This window comes from Nyctibius grandis, chromosome 9, assembly GCF_013368605.1.
Source record: "Nyctibius grandis isolate bNycGra1 chromosome 9, bNycGra1.pri, whole genome shotgun sequence".
Classification (NCBI taxonomy): domain Eukaryota; kingdom Metazoa; phylum Chordata; class Aves; order Nyctibiiformes; family Nyctibiidae; genus Nyctibius; species Nyctibius grandis.
The window spans coordinates 4,723,597-4,741,545 of NC_090666.1; the positions used below are offsets into that span (position 1 = coordinate 4,723,597).

At 45.7% G+C, this 17,949-nt stretch overlaps 1 protein-coding gene across 1 annotated transcript in view; it reads right to left on the reverse strand.

Annotated features, from left to right (window-relative positions):
* TMEFF2 (transmembrane protein with EGF like and two follistatin like domains 2) overlaps nt 1-17,949 on the reverse strand; it is a 138,132-nt gene that overhangs the window by 38,453 nt on the left and 81,730 nt on the right. The window lies entirely within an intron of this gene.

Genomic DNA, 17,949 nt, shown 5'->3' on the forward strand with positions numbered 1-17,949 from the left:
ACTGGCAGGCCGGCTGCCTGCCTGCAGCTTCCCAGTCCCTAAGGCACTTCAGCAAGCCTCTAATTTTAAGCAATTTGATCATTTGACCATTTTATCATTCTGGCTATAACTTATGATTATAGTTATATCAATAAATCTATTTGGTTTCTCTGTTCCTAAGTGTAGTGCTGAAGAAAGCTTGGCAATATAAAGGCTGACTGAGCTTTCCTCGGGCTCAAGAAGCTGTGAGAAGGTCAATGAGGTCTCCTAGGAGGTCACAGGATGAAACTGTACCCAAGAGCATACACAAAATACGTGTATAAGGCTTAGCTATGACTTCTGTGGTCAGAAAAGCAGCTCTAAAAGCATCTGTGAGGAAGAAGTGCTTCCAAGATGTCAGCCGATAACCTGCAGCTCCCCTGAGAAAGCACTGAATGCTGTCCCACAGGCCCATCACATCCTTCAAGTAATGGGCTCATATATTAATTGATTAAAATTTGGGCTGTCACTGTAAACAATCATTAAACAAGGCTCACTTTCTTATGTCTATTCTTCCAGGTCATTATGATAGTCTCTGATGAATTCCACTTCTTTTATTTGCTTTATTTTATTCCATTTCAGTTCATATAATGAAAATCTCTGAGGAGCTGAACATCCAGCAATCCACTTAGTTATCTGGGTGATCACAAAAGCAAAAATCCAGAACAAACTAACAAGACAACAGGCAAACTTGGGCACCTCCTCGGGGGATTTTGGGCTAACACCCCCAGGTGCATCCTGCAGCACAGCTCAGTGACATTGCTGGACTCTCTCATGTCAAGGCAGAACTGGAAGGTCTCTGCAGACAGAGGTGATATTAGCTAACACACTGGAGAAGCCCCCGAGGCTGCCTGTGGGAGGGCTGGCAGAGCTGAACTAAGCCTGTGGCAGGTAAGATGCTGACGGGTACCTCCTTGTGCCTCACCACTGACTTGTAGGGTGCAAATCACTGCACTTCTGTCTCTGAGCTTCTGTCTACTAAACAGCACAGGGGAACTCACGTGCATTTTGGGACTGGTTGTCACTATTTCACCTGCGTAACATGCTTCTCCTCTTCCCAGGGAGACGAGAGAAGAGCACAGAAGCAGACCAGTAGTTATTGCCTCTACAGATCGTCACCATGAAAAACAAGCTGCCCAGACCTCAGTGAGGTCTGCGTCCCAGCAGTGATGGCAATGCGCTGCACCAGGCTGCTTGGCCAAGCTGGAGCAGCCAACTTGGCTTTCCATTGAATCAGTCTCTGTAAAAATTAACGGAGTCAATAAACTAGGCACGGGTGAGTACACCGGTGAGCGCACAGGCTCCTAACTCCCCACTCTTCTGCAAATAACATATGGTATTATTTTCTGGGCACAGAGAGTACCTTTCCCTGCAGATAGCATGCCAGTGAAGAGAGGATTCATGGCTATGAAGGACTACCTGGAAGGAGGAACATCGTTTTAAGGAGGCATCTCGATAAAAGGAGAGAATGGTTCTTTGCCCATAAAGTGTAGGGGAATGCTACAATTATATTTCCTTAGTTCATGAATAAAGTAAAATCATCAGTGACACAGCGATGATAAAAAGAACCCCACTCCATGCTGTATCTCTCCTCCTAAGACAACTATTCAGTCTTTGTTTTCAGCAATGTATTACTGGAAAATAATTAAAAAAAAATTACTATGCAGTAACTGCGTGTAGCATGAGAAAGGTTTCACATGTAGTTCTTATGGGAAGAAAGGAGGATAAATGAGACAATCCTTCTAAAAGAGCAGTTTTACTGGGAACAGATGCAGGCACATTTTTGTCAGAGCAAGATGGCAATGGCAGTTCTTCCATATTCAACATCTTTTCATTAGCCCTCTGCAGTTTGGAAACCTCAGAGCATTGTTGGTACTATCTCTGTTTATTAAAGATTCATATTCAGGATTTGCTGGCCATGGGTCATTTGCTTTTTGGAACCAGAGCAACAGAAAATTGTGTCTGAGATATCTGCAAAAAAGTACTTAATGAAATGACTAACGTCTTCAGCCAAGTGTCTAGTTGATTACAGGGTCCAAACAGCAGAACAGCAATAAATCTGCCACAAAGAGAATTGTCAGTCAAGAAAAGGCATAAAACCAAACAGACAGGGAAGCGAGAGCTAAAAATGTGAAAATGCAAATCTAGTGTTATTTTTACTAGTCAGAGCTCTGATATTGGAGCGCATATGCTAATTTGGTCAAGTGTGAGATCCCACCATGTCTCAGCGAGCACTCTTTTAGAGGGAAAGTGATGTTCCTTTTCTGTATATTTTCTCCAGGCAAAAGTTAAAAAAAAAGCAAGGAAAAAACCAACAACATTTTGCAGCATAAAAAAGCCCAAAGCCTTCCCTTTGCCATAAAAGAGTGTATAAATAAAAACACGGTTGTTGTACATTTATGGTATTTCCACCAGGGACATTTCTTATCTTCCTCTGTTCTGACTAGAAAACAATGATCAGAAACTCAAAATTTCTGGTGGGATGTCAGTACGGTCCTCTCCAAGACCTCTGCCCCTCCAAGTAGGACATTAAATGCCCATTTAAAGCTAACCTGGCAGTATACGCCTGCATAAAGAGCCTGGCAACCAGTCCCAAATGCCTCCTCTATCATTTGGATTCCTGCAAGGCTTTTCTTTCTGGTACATGGGGCATCTTTGTTGACATTACCAGCAGGCAAGTTGAAACGAAGCCAGGCTTAACATTATGCCTCAACACTGGAACACGCATTGTACCGTGGTTCAGCTGTGTGTCAGGAGGCTGGTGGGAGCGCTCATTTACCCAGGCAGCTTTGGGTACGTTTAATATGTCTCAACACAACGCCACGCAGAGATACTTGAACTAGCTCTAAGCAGGGACTGGCAAGGTTAACCAGGCTGGGCAGGCCTGTGCTCACACGCGTCCGCCGCCTCCGAGAGCTCAGTGAGCCTGTTCAGATCGTCTGTGTGCTGATGCACCGCACCTTGTTAAAACACACTGCCTGCGATACCCCTTTACTGGGGAGCAGCGACAGGTCACCGCTGCTACCCACCTCGGTGCCACAGCAGTCATCCTCAAAGCTGCCCATCCACACAGGCAGCTAAATTGGATTGCTGCAGGGGGTTTGCACGCACCTCCATGTCCACATCAGTCTCAAAAGGACCATACAAATACCAGCTCCTTTCTCTGACCCTCAGCCCATTCACAAGTACACCGTTAAGCTTTACAGTAATCTCATACAGCCCTATAGCAGCAATGACTATTATACCCATTTTACAGAGAGGTAAATTTTAGTGTCAAGTCCTGGCACCCTCAATAGAGAATCACCAGGGACATTTGGCAGCTTGGCCAAGCTCAGGTACGCTACAGCGGTCTCAGCAGCGTGTGGAGCACAGCCCAAGAGGATGGCACCAAAAGGTGCATCCAGCCAGGAGACAAAACTGCCTGGCATCACTGCCTGCTCTTGCATACAGCTGAACATCAGGTACACAGACATACATCTATATAAAATATATTCATAATGCACACAGGCATGCAATTTTTTTACACTTTCTATGAATCATACCCTACAACCTGCCTGTGCTTGCCAGGAGATTGAAATCTTATCACCACACTCTTAAGAACATCATTAAGAGGCTTAAAGAATAGAGACGCTGCGTGTCTCCTTCAAAACAAACTTTGCTGTATTCTTGAGGCTGATGCAAAACTTTAGCTGCAGTGCAGAACAATAAACAATACATATTTTATAATGGCAGCACAAAAATAGCATGCGATATTTCTTTCCTGGGTCTGCTAGTGCTTCTCTTCTGCTTTAAGATCACAAAGGAAGAAAAAGCACGGCTTATTCTGACTGCTTTCCATTCAATGTTCTTTCTTTATTTATTTATCTAATTTGTTTTTCCTTTTTTTTCCTTTGCAGCTCAGCTTCTGCACTAAGGGCTTTAGCACGTCTGCTTTTCACCGTGGCTTCCCTGGGATATTTTACCTATTTCGACTGTTCAAATGTTTATCTTCACCAGGAGTAAAAGGAGAAAAGCTTGATTCCCTCAGGGTGACACAATGTTTCTGCATGGCATTTCAATAGCATCCTGTTATTCAAACCGTTAGGAATCACAGAGACCATGCACGGAATTATCAGCACACCACATAGAGATTTTTATTATTATGTAGTGCATAATGAAAATGATTTGAAGGACCCCAAAGCATCATAACAGAAGGAAGCGCTGAATAATCAAGTGATTTTATTTATTTTGGACTGCAAGAGACCAAAATATTGTTTACTGGACATATGTCAAGCTAAAATGCACTAAAGTGAATATATTTATTGCTGCCCTTCCTTGCATACCAAAGGCACCGTAATCCGGGAGTCCAGCTGGAGCGCAGAGCCAGGAGCTAGGGCAATGGCTCTGAGCCCCTAGCAGGGAGTGACTGGCAATGCTTGCACATACATATGGGTTTTTCAGAGCACGTTTGTTACCACAGCTCACGGAGGCTGTTTCAAAGCGGTGCTGCAGACCGCTCCTGGAGGCACCTCAACTCACGGCTGTGGGCAGAGCCGCCCGGGCGCTGGCTCCTTCCCGGGTCCGACCAGCTCGGGGAGGAGCTGGGCCCACGCTGCACCAGTCTTCAAGGCTTCATCCTGGAGACTGCAGCTCATGAAAACGGCTTTAATCTGCTGTGCAAGACATTGCAACTTGATTCCTAATTCTCCTTTAATGTTTTTTTCCTGTAACTTTTTTTTACTAAGTTTTCGACGAAAAACATCACAAACTTCACCTTTGCTTCCCTCTTACAATTCAAAGCACCAATTATAATATGACCTTCGTCTGGCTTCCCGATGCCTCTAGTGCCCTCACCAGTACGTTGAATTGTATGCTAACACCTTTAGGGCAAAATAAATGTCTCATCTCATTTTTTTTTTTTAATATCATTCCTATTTAAAAGGAACTAAGTTGTGTAAAGCAGTCTTTGCTAGACTGGATGCTTTAAACCCAAACGCAGAAACTAGAGAATCACAAGGCTGATGACTGGGTTTGAAGAGTGATGGAAAAATCCTCACACTAGCTGTGTGACTAGAGAAGAAAATTCTAATTCTGTTCACATGCCAATTCAAGCGTCTGCAGGTATCCAACATGTGAAGTTTATTTAAAGCCCATAGAATAAAACAAATGCCTTTTTATGGTTTGCCTACGCTTGGTGTCCTTCACGTCTCTATAGTCTGTGTTAAAACAAAGCTTTGCTGTTTCTCTCCCTCTGTAAACATTTGAGGCTGTCCTTCATGACCGTTTTATCGCTGTTTGCCTCAGACTGCTGATATTGTTCGCTCGTATCTTGAAGCCAGCAGAATAATAAGAATTGTTCCCACGAATCCCAGCGTTTCACCCTAGCCTGCAACAGCCAGTAGGAATATTGCAGCGTCTGGTGGGAAGCACGGGACCACCATCTAGCCGCAGGTCCTGGCACAGACCTTGCCATGCAGCAAGGCTCGGTCTGCTCAGGAAGAACTGCGGTACTAGCTGGGATGGGACCAATGGCAAATTTCTGGTAAAAGCTTTGTTAACTACACCAGAAATTACTTCTGAAAGCAGACTCTGATTTACCAGTGAGACTAAAGCGATGACAGCCCTCTTGCCAGCAGAGACCAACGCCCTGCAAGCCCTGTCCCACGCAGCATGTGAGCCATCCACTGCCCGTGGGGAAGGCAAGGCTTACCATCGACCTTCCTAAAACTAGGAAGAAGAAAATCATAGAATCATAGAATCATAGAATGTTAGGGGTTGGAAGGGACCTCTGGAGATCACCGAGTCCAACCCCCCTGCCAGAGCAGGACCAATCTAGGGCAGGTTACACAAGAACGCATCCAGACAGGGCTTGAAAGTCTCCAGAGAAGGAGACTCCACAACCTCTCTGGGGAGCCTGTTCCAGTGCTCTGTAACCCTTATGGTAAAGAAGTTCTTCCTCATGTTGAGGTTGAACTTCCTGTGCTCTAGCTTGCATCCATTGCCCCTTGTCCTATCGCAGGGCACAAGTGAAAAGAGGTTGCCCCTTTCCTCTTGACACCCAGCCCTCATATATTTATACACATTAATCAGATCCCCTCTCAGTCTTCTCTTCTCCAGACTAAAAAGCCTCAGGTCTCTCAACCTAATTCCTCCTTGTAAAGACTCCCTCCACATGTGCAAAATCAGACTAACTCTCACCATAAACTGCTCTGCGTTCTCAAATACGTCTGCCTCCTACTTCCAAGGAGATCTGCCTGAGGCAGCACCACCTGAATTGGCCGCATACTCCAGGCTATCCTGCTTGCTGGCTGACTTAAATTACAAAACAAAATCCAGACTAGCTATTTAATTTTAGGAGGATACTCCAGGCTTTCCTTCAGGCTTTGTTTGCACCTCCTGCACAGACAGAAATAAGGCAAGATAACCTCATGTCATCCCGCAGAGTGATGAAGTGAGATCTCACCTGAGGCCCACAGGTATGAGACTGGGACTGATACAACCCCAAGCAAATCGCTACACGTGCAAGAGAGAACAGTAGTAACCCTCTTCTTCCTCAGAGCATTCGGGTCTGTAGGCGAAAGCTGCTGTACAAAACTAGGTGTTACTGCTGGCTGGGGATGCTGCCCCACGCTGACCTCAGCGGCTAGCTGCCTTGGGAGCAAGCCCCAGGGGAAAGCACCGCTGCCAGGGAAAGGAAGATGAGCAGATAAATGAAATGTGCCATCTCAAGTGCATGTCCTTGCCAGCAAACTAAGGAGATGAGAGCAACCTTCTTCAGGTCTGGGACAGGGATCAGTGGAATCTACTTGCAGCTCCTGAAAGGGACGTGCCGCAAGCACCGTGCCCTGGCTGGGACGGGCGTCCCTGGGGCCCCTGCGCTCCTCCGCGTGGGACAGCTTCGTTACAACGGGCAGGCTGAGAGACAGCAATTAAGTCTGTACGTCTGGGCACATCTCACACAGGCTTTTAGCTGTGACTTGCACGTGGGAAAGGGTCAGTGCAGGAGATAGAATGCCGTGGGGAAGGGACACCTGCCACCTCGCAGGGGCTGTGAGAGCTGAGGTCAGCCCTGCGCGTCAGCTCCTACCGAGCTCTTCTCAGGCTCATATTTAATGCATGGGATGTATTTTTAATGGCTGAGATGTGTGAACAAATCGTGGCCTTGATGTTCCAACATGAGTGTGTGAAGGAGCCTCCGACCTTCTGCAATGGATGCAGTTTTCATTTAATAGTTAACGTAAAGTGGGATGGAAGAGATGAAGCATTCTATTAAGACATTTGATAATAAATTGGAAAGTGCTTTTCCAGTGCTTCACATAGTTAGTCTCTCTGCTGATCTATTTAGCCAACACATGTAATTCTGAGCTACAAAGTTGTATTCCTGCTTTCGTAAACATACTTACATAAAACTCAATAACAACACAGTCTATTTATCGCTAAAACGCTAGTAGGAAATTGGAAAAGGTATAAATACAATTCATTGCTGGTGATCTCCTGCCCCCTGAAGGCACTGTAAGGCTCCAAATCTTGCTCAGTTCACAGCACCATAAAACCGAAGCAATAAATGTCACTCCTTTCTTGATTGCGCATTAGGCCAATCAGCTTTTTATTGCGACTAAATAGGCCGTCATGAAGGCACTGCTCACTTTACTACTAGGGCATGACTTTGGCTGAATGGGGGGCCAGGGAAGCTTATTTTTAAATAACAATAAGGGGAAAAGAAAACAGGAAAAAAAAGGTGCAAAAGCACGTTGCTCTCCAAGATCTCTGCGCTTGGTCTTTCATGCTGTAATGCCCTGATGTACGCAGATGATTACATGTCAACGCACTTTAATATTTGATGTGCATTATCATATTATCCCTTATGTGCACTTTCACACCCTGGTGAGCCCAGGCTCTCCCAGCCGTGAGGTTACACAACCAAGTGGTGGCTTTGCCTTGGAGCACCCATGCACAGCTCTGCCCTTGCAGAGCCAAAAGAGATCCTTTTACGTACCTCCCACCAAGCGGTAGGAGCCAGGCGCGATCTTTACGACACCCTGTATTACAGCAAGAGCACAAAGCAGACTGCCAAAACCATTCCGTGAAATGCAAATAAAGGCGTGCGCTCGGAAGGCTGCTACATTTTCCTACCTAGGACTGAAAGCTGCAGTCACAGCTGGTGTCAGAGGAGTAAAAAAAAAAACTCCTGGGTTCATTTGCTCCCCTGTTAAACTGGGCACGTAAAATGGTTGCTCTCAGGTGTATATGTTGTATATGGAAATTTCCTGAAAACAGGGAGGGATGCTGTTGCTGTCACACACAGTGCCCAGCCACGCACGTGCCCCCTTGTAACACCCACAGATTGGCGTTAACGCAGCCCACAGCCTCGATGGCAGCCGAGCCACTGCCTCACACCTCCTCCAGCTCTCCCTGCCACACAGATGTTTAATTCACCTGCTCCACGCTGGATGTGCCATCCCAGTCTCCAAGCCAGGCAGAGGGAAGGCAGGTGAGGAGGACGTCCCTGCCACCCCTGCGTGCGGGCAGCCGCTGCGGCTCCTCCCTGCTCTCCAGCAAACAGCAAAATGGACTACCTGCAAGGCAGCTTTAGGTTTTCTTCCTGCTTCTGCAGTCCTCCGTCCTTTCCCAGTCCATCCCTCCAGCCTTCTCTGCCATGACCATCCATCCCTCTGTGCCTCCATGCCTCCCATCCACACACCACATGCTGAACGTAGGGGTAGGCATCTTGGCCATGGAAACTGAACAGGAAAATTGGGCTATTTTGAGGTACACTTTTAAAATTATTGCAGCTTTTTTTTTTTCAACTCTAATGTTGACAGACTAATAATGGTGAAGGCAAATGACGGCTCTACATGTCTTACAAGCCTTCCCCCCTTTAAATTTCAGAAGAATTTGTGTCTTGCTCCTACAGGAGCATGGCATCCTGGTAAGACAAGAAAACCCCCCAAAATCTCAGAAGTTATTTTTGGCTTTCACAAATCACTGTTTCCCCTGAAGCAACTGAAGGAGCCAGTAAGCCAAATTCTGCTTTTCTCATCACAATTCCCACGTTATTCCTTTGCGCTCTGTGAATGACTGCGCATTTACACTTTGATAGAGTCTGTTCTCCCTTCTGCCAGCGAAAGGCTCCACTGGCTACTGAGAAGTTACTCCACAGTTATGATACTGGCACAGAACTTTTGTTTCACTGAAGTCAGTGGAATAACCTTCACCGACTTCCATAAGCTGGAAGTTCACCTTCTGGAACTGAAAACCAAGTTCGGATCAGCATCCCACAAGAGGAGCACGAGGAAAAAAAAATGCTATAAGCTTTATGACTGTGTAGGGTATTATCCCCTGGACACAGTGAGTTTTGCTGTAATTGCAAAAGACCTTTTTTATTACAAACCCAAACGTTAGGGACTCTAGGATTTGGATAAGAGATGTATGTGTCATATAGGGTCCCTAAAAGACCTACTTGGGTGAGTAGTACAGATTGAACACAATGTGGGTTTGCATTTATCTGAGAACATTTAGAGCCATGATAAATAGTCTACATGACAAACTTCCTCGATGTATAGAGAAAATATAGCCAATTTCTTTGTGTAGGCTGAATTATTTACCAGAGTGTTCCAAAGTGTATTGGTAATAAAACACTATGAAGTATAAGTAACTCCAGACAATCTTGGCTTATGTTAAACCAGGGTTGGTTTTTTTTTTTTTTAAGAATGTTATTAAGAAAATAAATCCTGCGAATCTGGAAAGGCAGGAGTTTGTCAAATGAACATAAGCCTCTGAAGGACTGCGTTGACTCAATGGATGGAAAGGTCAAATTCTCCAAACTACGACCCTAAGGGAGTTGGGAATCAGTCTCACTTCAAAATTAAACAGGCTGTTTTGGCACAGGATGAAGGATGCAAAGATGGTAAGGTGATTTTGTGAAACCCACCTGACAGGAAAAATGACTGTTTTTAACTAAAACCAAATAAAATGTATGTAGAGTAAAACAATTTCACCAGATGGCCAAACAAGCCATCATTTTTCCAAGCATTAACTTTCTAGCCAAGCACTTGCTAGTAGTGCATTCAGTTTCAAAATACAATGTGCTCATTCCTCCTGCCTCCTACTCCGCAAAAAGACTGGACCATAAGCTGCTCTTAGAGAAACATCTTCTGAAGAGAAAGCTAACTTCTCGTTCCCTTACCTTCCCTTGCTCTTTCTGCGCACTCATTGCTGAGAAAGAGGAAAACCACGTATTTTTGGCTTGATTTAAGGTCTTTTAGAAGTCAGTAGGGATCCTTCTCTGGCTACGGTTGGGCACAAAGTCACTTTTTTACCTGGGCTAGTTTTAAGTTGAAACTGCCCACTGAAAGAGTCCTACAATATCTCAGTAGCTTGCCAGTGAGAAACGTGACAGGAACTGTGGCATTCATGCAATGGTCACCTGAGGGCCTTATTTTCTGACTCTTACATGACGTCTAGACAGTGGTTGCTAAGCTTGAAGCTTTCACCTAAGCTGGAACTGCTGAAGCTTTCTTCTTGTTTGTGCTGTGGACAATTCAAGCTACGATTTTGTATTTTGCTAGTTTTCCTGCTTTTGTGCCAGTTCACATGGCATTTGTTTCCACAGCCCAAATGAAGGAATATGTCGGTTCTCTATTCAGCTCTCATGCCCCAGACAGCAGGTCTGGCTGACCAGCCTCCTATGAAAGCCACCAACCTGACCCTTCCTCTGAGCAGGTTTAATAATTAAAATATCATGTATGGACATTTAGGCGACATCCTACTTTTTCTAATGTTCCTGGTGTTTTGTCTTTGATTGCAAATCCTTCATTGACCAATTTCCAGTTCAAACCTTATTGCCTGGGCTACTTTTTTACAGTATTGCTGACTCTTAGCCCACTGCATGGTATCTCTACAGTTATCTCAACATGGTATCTCAGCAGTTACACTAGAAGTCAGCTGCTTTCTTTTTATTTCAAAATCTTTTAACCATGGAACACTTACCAAATGAAACGTTTACAGTTAACTGGGCTAATTTCTGGGCAGACACCGGAGGTAGCTCTGTTATTAGGCCGAGGTTAAGACAAGTGACAAGGGTATAGGAGGGTGTAAGCCACTTGGCTGTCTCCTGCTGTGCAATGCAGAGACTGCGTGCTGCAGTCCCTTTACTTTCCTCTGTAAACCCTTGCCTGGACTGTTATTAGACATGACTACTAAGCTCCACGTGAAGATCTACTGTAGCAGCAGCTTCACTTTGTGCCTTAGGTATGATCTCAAGTTAAGCAGAAAATTAAGTCTTTGCAGGGTTGCTTTTTTTAATGATATGATTCCATTTCTGTGTTTATTTGAAGCACAAGTCCAATGAGTATGGTTAAGTGCTACATGTAGCCATGAACGAAGATCTACTTTTTCTCTAAAAGAGAAAGGGAAGCAGTAGAAAATGGCAATATATCTACTGCATAATGCACGGGACATTGCAGATGTTAAAGCAGCTCGTTGTTTCTGCATCTGGAACAAGTAGGTCACACATAGTTATTATACACACTGCTGAACACGAAGCAGCCAATACTCGTGTAATGTATGTGAGCTTTCAAACTACCTTTTAGTACTTTATAGTAGTACAGCATCTTGTCTGCAGATGCTCTGGTTGAGAGCAACTGATTGAAGGGGGAAGGGACTCAAAGCTGACTGACCTAATTGCTGTGTGGATTGAGAAGCTGGCAAAATCATTAGTTTCTTTTATACGTTTTCTTTCTATACTATAATAAATATTGATTGATAGAGCAATATTGATTGTAGGGGTCACTGCTGATGGCAGCTGCATGATTTGCACAAATATCTCCCATGTACAGAGCCGCCTATTTGCATGAGGATGCAGTTTCACCATCCTCATGTGTTGCAGACTGTTCGCTTGCCTTATAGGAGCATTTACCCAAACGGTACGTATCAGTGATTAGTGGTAAAATATGAAACAAAGGACGGAAACAGTTCATCTTAATGGGTTTTTTTTTGTCTGTGTCTGCCTGCTGTAAGTGGCGTTTATTGTCCCAACCATGTCCAAGAAGCGCAGGACACAAGGGACCTGCTGTAATTATGCTGCAACATCACCACCTCCCTTGGGAATACCACCCAGCTGCACAGCACGCCTGAGACCGATGCTCCTTCCTTCACCCACCGACCTAGACACTGAACACGCCAAGCGCCTTCATTCAGGCCTGGATGCCTTCCTCCAAGCTCCCAGCTTTGGGTCATCAGGGACACAGTGTCCCCACAGAATGGCTTCAGCATCTTCTCCTGAGCTGAACCTGCCCGGTGGGATCCTTGCCCACTTGCGAGAAATGGAAAAGCCCCCTCCAGCGTGGGCCAGGCTTGCGAGGAGGGAGGAAAGCTGCCTACCACAGCACGGTGCCTGTGGCAGAGCACAAAACCCTATGCTCAGCCACGGAGGAGTCCTTGGGATGTGTGGGACTGAGTTGTGGGAAGCAGCCGGTGTATTTATGCCCCTTTTTATCACTGGTGCAAACCCCTGAGTGGCCTGTTCAAGGTCAGGCACCTCCTGCCAGGGATACTGCTGCCTCTCCGCCCCACCTGCAGCCTCCAGGAGGGAGGAAGGGGAAGGCAGAGGAGCAATCTGCCGCGACGGCCGCCTCACCTCCTCGGACACTGCCAGGCCGCAGGGAAAGCACTCTCTCCCCAGCACATTACGCATCTCTGCGTGTCTGTCTTATAGCTAGCAAACTGCATCTCATTCTGGGCAATCCTGCACTGTGAGACTGCTTGCTGGCTGACCTGCTGGTATTGAAATTCAAAGGAAAAGCATGCATATTTAACCCCAATTCATCATTTTGATTTTGATTAACTCTGCAAGTCAGAGGTTTGCAGGCTTTAATCTTGTTTTAAGAAAATACTCCTGTCCTCTCTTCTCGGTGTTTTCCAACAGGAAATTCAACAGAAGGGTTTTTCCTATGATTTATCTCCTTCCACTTACTTGGACACATTGTGGACCTCTGAAATAGCTGCCCAGTATCTACCCAAACCATGGCTTGTCCAGTGTAGAGAGTGCTCTCATTTCCTCAGTGGCCCATAAGGAGGAGATTAATGCTGGAATCCAGGTTTCTGACGTGGTTATGCACTGACACTGAGCCACTTCAGCAGATGAGCAGGCACTCCATTTGGTGAGTACTATTTATATACAGTGAGTGAGTATTTCACAGATGCTTTTTGGAAGATCTTAGAAATACACCATGGTTCACAATGTTACACTTCATTCTTCGTTTCCTTTTAAGTATATCTCTCGGGTGTTATGTTGAGTAGCTCTGTCTTACAAAATCAATTATTCCTTAGCCAGCTCAGAAATAAAACCCAAAGTAAGCAACACCAAAAGTCTGATTTACCAACAGATCGCAATCCAGTGCTAAAGAGCATAGCCACTGCCCTGCTTTAAATATTCATGAAGCCCACTGGTGCAAAATGCATTAAAGGTGGGAATAATGCCAGTAATACACGATCCTCTTAGTGACAAGAAGCTTTCACATATTAAAGTAGCAAGATGTTAAAGACTTTCAACTGAACAGTCTTTGTTTTTAACATCAAGAGATTTACTAATGGAATGCCAAATTGCATTCACTCTCGTGATATTAGCCTGCAGAATACGATAATAATACATGTGTGCTTTACCATGCTGTCGAAAACCTGTTATTACAGTGGGTTCTTTTCTGCCTTTTCTTTGTACTTTCCAGAAAACGTTCACACACACGTCTTACCCCTTTGAGTAGTCTTCTATGTGCTAAACCCCCCAGCAGAATCCCAGGAGTCTAGCCATTAACCGATTGGTTTTACACAAATAAAAAGATTTAAAAATAATGGTGACACAGTACAATAGCACAATTTAGCTGAATGACAACTGGCAACGAATAACCAAAAAAGTTAAACCAGAGACAAGGGACCGCAGTATAACAGACGGTGGCAACGCAGAATAATGTTAATCGTTGCTTTAAATCATCAGCAGCCCAACCACATCTGCTACCACACCTGTGCGCTCTTCTCTGATCTCCTCTGGCACCCTAGAAATATTAGGCGAACAGCCAGCCTCGTACCTCCAGCTCTCTGGGGTCTGGCTGTGCTACCGGACCCACTGACCCCATTTGGATTTTACAAACCTCATCTGTCAGGTGAGATAGCTAAAGGAGCCCTGCTTACATCTGAAATTTGAGCCGCAAAAAAAACAGTGATCAAATAATAAACTGAAATTTCTTTTCCCACTTCATCTAAGGACATTTTCTGCACACCAAACCTTGTCAGAGGGAGTGGGGGAATACGTCTATCTGGTGCCAAACGTGGAAATTCAATTAACGTACATTGGAAAGAGGGATCTAGGTCCCCCATACATAGTCCGCTTTTATTCTAGAAATAAGAGTAACAAAGAGCTAACACCCAGAAGGCTAATTTTTTAGAAAGACATTTATCCAAGACTAATCAGGGGGCAGGGACAGGAAAACAAGGCTCTGTTATGTCATATGAAGTTGTTTACTTCAAAGGAGACCTTTAACAGGCTTTACATCGTCTTTGTACTTCTGGTTGGAAATCTGCTTTCCTGCCTTTTACCAGTTTGTCTGGTAGCATCTTCCTAGGAAATGCCCTTCCCTGCTCCCCGCCTCAAGAAGCGCCTTCCCCTGCAGAAAGACCGGCTGTCAATACAGAGTGAGAACTTCAGCTCCTGCAGTCATTACGCTGAGCCGTACAAGCCAAGTTGTTTCAAAGGGGAGGAATTAGATGGTGCAAAAGCTGCGGTGGGAACATTACTGGGGTAAGTTGGATCAGCCTATTTTATCAAGCTATTTCTGGAAAAAAATAAACACTGCTACTCAGTGGTTATGATTAATAATGTTATCTTGTAGCTAATTTTATTCCTCACCCCTCTCTTCTCCTGCCTTCCAATTTGGAAGTGCACTTAATTATGAAAACATGAGCAGTAGACTGTGAATTTTGATACATTAATTTTACCATGGTTTTATTTCTACACTGCACCACCAAAACTCTCAAGGACAACCAGTCAAGGAGACAATGAAAATCCTGATGCCTGGGGTAATTCCTTAAGCAAAGTCAAAATCAAGCAATTTATTCCACACAAATCTCGTTACATTATTGCAAACCTATAACCATGATGCATTTTGCTCCTTCATTTCAACACAACAATTTCTTTTGATGACTGGAGCCAGAGAAAGCCCTCAGTGGTTTGTCTACTTGGTATTTTTTAAAGACTAGAACCAGAGGTTATTAAAAGCCTGGCAAGACAAAACCAAAACCAATACTGCTTAATAACTTCATCAATGACATAGACGGTGGGATCGAGCGCACCCTCAGCAGCTTTGCAGACAACACCAAGCTGAGTGGTGCAGCTGACATGTCTGAGGGACCGGATGCCCTCCAGAGGGACCTGGACAAGCTCGAGAACTGGGCCTGTGTGAACCTCATGAGGTTGAACAAGGCCAAGTGCAAGGTCCTGCACCTGGGTTGGGGCAACCCCTGGTTTCAACACAGGCTGGGGGATGACAGGATGAGTGCAGCCCTGCAGGGAAGGACGTGGGGGTACTGGTGGATGAAAAGCTGGACATGAGCCGGCAACACGAGCTCGCAGCCCAGAAGGCCAACCGTATCCTGGGCTGCATCACAAGCAGCGTGGCCAGCAGGTCAAGGGAGGTGACTCTGCCCCTCCGCTCTGGTGAGACCCCACCTGCAGTACTGCATCCAGCTCTGGAGTCCTCACCATGGCAAAGACATAGACCTGCTGGAGCAGGTCCAGAGGAGGGCCACAAAAATGATGAGAGTGCTGGAGCACCTCTCCTATGAAGAAAGGCAAGAGAGAGTTGGGGTTGTTCAGTCTGGAGAAGAGAAGGCTCCAGGGCGATCTTCCTTTCTGCAGACCTTATTGTACTTAAAGGGGGCCTCTAAGAAGGATAGGGACAAACTTTTTAGCAGGGCTTGTTGTGACAGGACAAGGGGTAATGGTTTTAAACTGAAAAACCTTGGTGCTGTCTCTAGACACATCAAGGATAGGGGGATCATTAGGGGCACTCAGCATGGCTTCACCAAGGGGAAGTCATGCTCAACCAACTTGATAGCCTTTTATGAGGATGTTACCCGGTGGATAGATGATGGTAAAGCTGTGGATGTGGTCTATCTCGATTTCAGTAAGGCGTTTGACACGGTCTCCCACAGCATCCTCGCAGCTAAACTGAGGAAGTGTGGTCTGGATGATCGGGTAGTGAGGTGGATTGTGAACTGGCTGAAGGAAAGAAGCCAGAGAGTGGTGGTCAATGGGACAGAGTCCAGTTGGAGGTCTGTATCTAGCGGAGTCCCGCAAGGGTCGGTACTGGGATCAGTACTATTCAATATATTCATTAATGACTTGGATGAGGGATTAGCGTGCACTGTCAGCAAGTTCGCTGATGACACAAAACTGGGAGGAGTGGCTGACGCGCCGAAAGGCTGCGCAGCCATTCAGAGAGACCTGGACAGGCTGGAGAGTTGGGCGGGGAGAAATTTAATGAAATATAACAAGGGCAAGTGCAGAGTCCTGCATGTGGGCAAGAACAACCCCATGTACCAGTACAAGTTGGGGACAGACCTGTTGGAGAGCAGCATAGGGGAAAGGGACCTGGGGGTCCTAGTGGACAGCAGGATGACCATGAGCCAGCAGTGTGCCCTTGTGGCCAAGAAGGCCAATGGCATCCTGGGGTGTATTAGAAGGGGTGTGGTCAGCAGGTCGAGAGAGGTTCTCCTCCCCCTCTGCTCTGCCCTGGTGAGGCCGCATCTGGAGTATTGTGTCCAGTTCTGGGCCCCTCAGTTCAAGAAGGACAGGGAACTGCTAGAGAGAGTCCAGCGCAGAGCCACGAAGATGATTAAGGGAGTGGAACATCTCCCTTATGAGGACAGGCTGAGGGAGCTGGGTCTCTTTAGCTTGGAGAAGAGGAGACTGAGGGGTGACCTCATTAATGTTTATAAATATGGAAAGGGCAAGTGTCATGAGGATGGAGCCAGGCTCTTCTCAGTGACATCCCTTGACAGGACAAGGGGCAATGGGTGCAAGCTGGAACACAGGAGGTTCCACTTAAATATGAGGAAAAACTTCTTTACGGTGAGGGTGACCGAACACTGGAACAGGCTGCCCAGAGAGGTTGTGGAGTCTCCTTCTCTGGAGACATTCAAAACCCGCCTGGACGCGTTCCTGGGTGATATGGTCTAGGCAATCCTGCCCCGGCAGGGGGATTGGACTAGATGATCTTTCGAGGTCCCTTCCAATCCCTAACATTCTGTGATTCTGTGATTCTGTGAAAGAGGGTTGATTTAGACTAGATATAAGGAGGAATGTTTTTACAAAGAGTGTGGTGAAACACTGGAACAGGTTGCCCAGAGAGGGCATCCCTGGCAACATTCAAGGTCAGGCTGGATGGGGCTCTGAGCAACTTGATCTAGTTGAAGATGTCCCTGCTTACTGCAGGGGGGTTGGACTAGATGACCTTTAAAGGTCCCTTCCAACCCAAAATATTCTATGATTCTAAACCGAACACAAATGGATGACCATATTCCTAAGTTTCTTCATTGAGTAACAGAAATGTTCCTAATTTCATGCCTGACCAACAGTGCATGCATGCCTTGCCTGGATGAGGTCAGCTGCCCAACACCGGGCCCAATTATCATGTTCACCATTCATTCATTCACTCATTGACTCTTCTCTCTGCTCCATTCCCACCGTCCAAGTTACTAAGTTTGGGCAATACTGCTTTATTGACATCTCAGTGCCCAGTCTCTGTATCCACCCTCTAGCTACCACCAGCCCACAGCTTCAGAAGCATCACCCAGACAACAGCTCTAACATTTGCACGATTATTTTGCTGTCTCTCTAAATTTGTATTAATTACTTAGACAGAAATATGAGGCTTGGCACTAAGGCAGTGCCAGAAGTAC